Below are 5,546 nucleotides of genomic sequence, written 5' to 3'. Positions count from 1 at the left end.
CTCTAATTTTCAAATGGCGATCAACCAGAACTAGCTGACAATATAACCTAAAAAATACATTTTATGCCAAATTCCAATCATAGCTAAAGACATTTAGCTATTGGAAAATGGCAAGATTATGTCTTATTTCAGATATGCAATAAAATGGGCAAGAAATGTGGAAGAACGTTAAGTTTTTATCCACCAAAACATGAGTAAAATTGTATAAACTGAATGTATTTTTAAAAATAATGTCAATTCCCTTCAAAAGAAATATTTTTCATGCAACTTACTTGCTAAAGATATTTCAAGTTCAGCAACTCTTTAATCATAAGATCCACAATAGTTGGAAGCTTTGACCTGTCTGTCAACTATGGCTTGGCCTGCAGCAACAAAAAATTCTTAGTATATGTATCTCAACATTTAAAAAATACATCAAGCAATTCAAGTCAGTTACAGTCTATAAATTAATTGGCATTTTTTTCTTCTTTAACATATTCGACAATCAAGTACAATTAATAGGAATACAAGAGAAAAACTTGGAATTCTACTAATGTCATCAATGTTAATCTTGGGTACTAGTACAAAGCCAATAAGAAATTTGCAGTTGTACCAACCAAGATATTTACAAGACTTGATCACAAAAGGTTCATTTAGCACAAAACAACTTCAAAAATATTGTATATATACACTCTTTGACGCTGTCAAAGGGAACAATTATTTTAATGATGTTTTACGTAAGAATTGCTAGAGGAAATGATAAGCATGAAATATATCCAAGTTTTGACACTAAGGAATTGAAACATCCACACTCAGGAATTGTCTGGAGTATTTGAAGAGTGTGTATCCCACAAATGAAATTGGTATAAATGTTACAACCACCAAATTTGTAGGGCATGGAAATTCAGTCATCACTATCCTCTGTAGTACACTTAATTTCATATGTTGGAATCATTTTGTGACTTGTACACATGATAGTCCAATAGTTTTTAATATCATCTTCGTTACAATTTTTCTATGATAGTCTAATAGTTGCAGGTGGCATCTTCGTCACAATTTTTCCATGATAGTTTTGTTGGTCTGAATTTTTGCATAATCGAATTCCTTTGTCCAAGGTATAGAAGAATTCAAATTGGGATCCACCTATGGTGAAGAGGGTTTCTAGCCAAGTCATATTCTGTAGGTCTTTGAAGCAAATTTTTGTCGAAACCCTAGGTCTTGTTTTCTTTTAAATTTTTTGGGCATGAAACTAAAAATATGCAAAGATTCCCATCCTTTTCAAAATTTTCGCGCCCTGAGTCACATCTTTTCTTTTATGTTTCTGACCACCCAATCCCTAAAAGATCTATGACAATCGCTATCTCGATATGAAAAGATACAAGTATTTTACCCTTAGCGAAATAACGACCACTGCTAAGTTGAAAAGCGGTACCGTCAAGTGGAAATACAGTGACCAAAGATTGTAAAGTTTCAAAGATATTTCATCATGTTTACAATAGACATGTCAGAACCTGAAAAGGAATTACAACATTGAGGTACCAAAGGCGTCAACAAAAATCTTAGCTTTTCTGATTAGTCGCTTTGTCGCTATCGGAGAAATTGGGCACTTCGCTGTTAGCGACATGACGCCTTCACCAAAAATAATGGCCAGCAGTCACTTTTAAATTTTTTGATGATCGTAAGTTTTTTCAGGTTGCGTGGTGCATGTGCTATTTTATTATGTGTTAGATGCATTAATGAGGGTAGTTACGACTTCACTCGCCTTTATCTTTCCAACCCTAAATTTTGATGAGTCGCCAGAAATTGCTATGTCGCTATCGAAGAATTGGTGTCTCTCGTCATTAGTGACATAGTGCCCAGATGGAAAGTAGTACTATAGCAACTTTTCAAAGTAAGTGGGTCCTAGAAAGTACTCCATCAGATATCAATTATAAAGATTTGGAACATGCTGACATCTAATGGACTACACGTATATGCCAGGAAAAGCAAAGACACCGGGATTCGCTATGTCGCTATCAGGAACTTGTTCTTCTCGTTGTTAGCAACATAGCGCCCGGTTGAGAAATAAACAAATATGGGCCCCAAGCAGCAGGTAATATAGCCAAGATTTCATCATGTCATCAATGATTAGACCCACACCCTATTCACAAAATATATGAAAGACTGATCGTCTGATCTAGCTCAGATCCATGATTGTTGCTATCTCGCTATGGTGAGTTGCACGAAGGTTACTGTAAGGAAACTTGGCAATAAAGAATATAACCGTTTTCACATAACCCATAATAAATCTAAAATAAACACGGAATTAAAATCTACATGCAAGAGAATAGATAACATACCCACAAAATGTGATACAAGATATACCCTGGGAAACCCTCATTGAGGGAAAAACCCAGCCTCCAAAAGCATCCATCATCATGTATTATTCAGCAAAAATACCATTGCCATACAACCATGGAAGCCTTCATGGCCATAGCCACAACCAAGCAAACTATGTGAACAAGCATGAATCCACACATCCCATGCCATGCTTTCAACCTTCACAAATGCTCCCTTGGCTAACCTGTCAAGCCTTGTCCCGCTCGACTCTTGCCTTTTGTCTTCTCCTTGTCACTCTATCTCTTTACAACAACTACCCTTGTGGCTGCTTATATAGTAGCAAGTCCCACAAAACCACTAAGTGGTATTACATAAACCATGTGCTAAAACCATGTGCTACCTAACCCACTGACCCCACATTTAATATTGGGCATTTAATTCTTTTCCCCAATATTAAATAATTACATGAAATATTTTCACAATGTTACAATACAACTCATCAAGAATATTCCATGGGAATCTTTACATGTTGCACGTCCATCTAGGTACAAGATTACATAATAAAAATAAAATAATAAAATAACAATATAACAACATTATGCAATGTGTGCAACACCCATTATCTCAACAGTTACGAATAGCGACATGGTGACAAGGGGCCCACCATATTTCTTTTGAGAAATGCATCAAATGTCATCTACATGATCAAATTAGGATCAATGACAGGCGCATTCTCGCTATGGCAAGGTGCTCACTCTTTATGTATAGTGAGATAGGGCCTAAGTGACACATGTCCTCAGAGTTCTGTGGGTCCGGTTCAGAGGCACCAACAATGAAGGAAAGGTACACATGGAAAATTTTCATTGGGTTAACTGCCAGCTTGTCAAGAGGAACATGAGTCATCTTTGCTTGCATCCCTGGATCATAGGATTTTTCGTAAATCCACAGTGTAAATTTGAATATACAAGTTGATGCCACCCTGTGCATTTATGAGAGATGAAAGCTTCACATGTGAAGAAAAATAGAGTATAACACAGAAGATTTTCTTAATTCCACTATACTCGAACAAAGATTCAGAGCATTTCTAAGCAGAAATAGTTGTTGAGAAGACCATGCTAGATTCAATAAGATTGTGAAGCAGTTTGTCCGCAGAAAGATTGCAGTAACACTAAGAAGAACTAGAGCAAAATTCAAAGTAAGTACTTGCATTATAATCCTCCTACTATTTCAATTCCTTCGAGAGTTAATTAAAATGGCTCCAAAATAGAAAGCATTTTCTAGTCAAGAGAACTATTTGGATAGGAATGTCCACGATGATTTGCTTGAACTGCTCCCTTCTTCCATTGTTCAAACTGTAGAAGTTAAGAGGCTAACTTCATTAAACCCTAGGCTGAAAATAGCAGATGGGTTGTATGACAAAGGAGATTGGGTTAGGGATGCAACAACTTCACAGACTGGTCTTGTTTTATTCAAAAAATGGTTTTCAAAGAGGAACCTTTTTGCCTCACATGCCAACATCTAGAATTTTGGTCTAGGGAAAATAATAGTTCCCAGTGTTTTCATGGATTATGATCTTTTGGAAGCTGTAGCTAAGAATTACAACCAAGCCCTTAGGGTAGTGAGGAGAACTGATGGTGAAATCTTGATTACAATTAGCGCAGAGGAGATTAGGGAAGTTTTTAGTTTAGGGCCTGTCACTGATTATCATGTGCCCATTGATTTGAAAGGGTTAGAAAATGAGTATATGTCTAAGAGAGATGTAGTTAGGCAAGGAGCGTTGAGCACACACATAGGTAGAATTGGAACACTGCCAGCAATAATAGCATCCTCCAAGGAGCCTTTCAAAAGGGCATACTTCAATTCTAGGGCTATAGAAATATATAGGTCCTTGTGTAAAGTTTTTGGGAGAGATGAAGAAGAGTTATTGCTTGTGGATTTTATGTATATGATTATTCAGATTTCCTCTTTTGGTGTGGATATAATTTTTGATTTTTCTTCTTACTTAGCTGAGGAGATTCACATTGGACTAATTGGAATTGCTAAGGGTAAGGTGGAAAAAACTTTTGGCCATTATTCTCTGTTAATGCACATGTTCTTATTCAAGGGAGTAACATATTTTAGTAAAGAAATGAAATTAGATAGAGAAGAGAGTGGGGAAGCATTACCAGTTCAATTGTGGAGTGCAGATATGACTTGGGATGCAGAGAATGCCAATTTTGTCAGGTTTGATAGGTATTTTGCTTCAAAGTTGAGATGCCTCCTATTAAGGGACAATCCCAAAATCCCCAAAGCATTAATGAATCTCATTAGGCCTATGGACAACCCAAGTGGTTTGAAAGTTTCACATAATTGGGGAGATGTCATTCCATATTCTATTTTTATTGTATTTAGAATATATGATTTTAAAGGAAGCCCTCATGTACTACCCTACCAAGTGCCTTTGAAGGTAGGAGTTGCTGAGATATTGTGGCAGCTGGGAGGAGTGGAGGAAGCCCTTCTATTGAAAAGACAAAAGGGGTCAATTTTTCCTACTTGCACAGTGGCTCATCATTTTGTAATCATAAAAGGAGGTTGGCTTTCTGTGCACAAGATTTTGAATCCTTATAAGATGGCCACTTCCTATCCTCATTTTTGTGATTTTGAAAGATTTTATCATTTGGCTCTGAGGTAGAGAATTAAGCTTGGTAAAATTGAGCATGAATTTTATTTTCTTGAAGACTTAATAAGGAATGAGTACTCCTTGCAGGAGCAAGAGACTAGGAAAGAAAAGTGGAAAGTCTTTTCTAAAATTTTGGATTTCATTCATTGTTTTGATCCAGATTATAGTCCTTTGGACGATGCAGTTAAAAATGTAGATAAGATGAGAAAACTTATGAATAATTTTCCTAAAATAATAGAGGCAATGAATGAAAAGAAGCAATTCTTTATTAGGTTCTAGCCGGATAAGGCCAGGGAAGTAATGGGAAGATTGGGTTTTACTCCCAATATAAGGGCAGGTCAATTAACTATCCAAAAAAGGTCGGGATATACTATTGTTCAAAATAAAAAGAATACAGTGGACAAAGGCAAAAAAATAATTGAGTCCACTAGTAGGGTTTTGGAAGAGAGGCCTACTGAGCCCTTCCCTAAGAGGAGGAAAATAATAAGAGAGGAGGATTCTCATGTTGAGGAGTATTCACCTTCACAGATCCCTTTAAGAATAGGGGAGGAGCAACTCACTATTGAGCAAATTGAACAAATTGGATCAC

The sequence above is a fragment of the Cupressus sempervirens genome, chromosome 9, assembly GCF_028749045.1.
Source record: "Cupressus sempervirens isolate cs-2001-9-10 chromosome 9, ASM2874904v1, whole genome shotgun sequence".
Lineage (NCBI taxonomy): Eukaryota > Viridiplantae > Streptophyta > Pinopsida > Cupressales > Cupressaceae > Cupressus > Cupressus sempervirens.
This window is presented reverse-complemented; position numbering follows the sequence as displayed.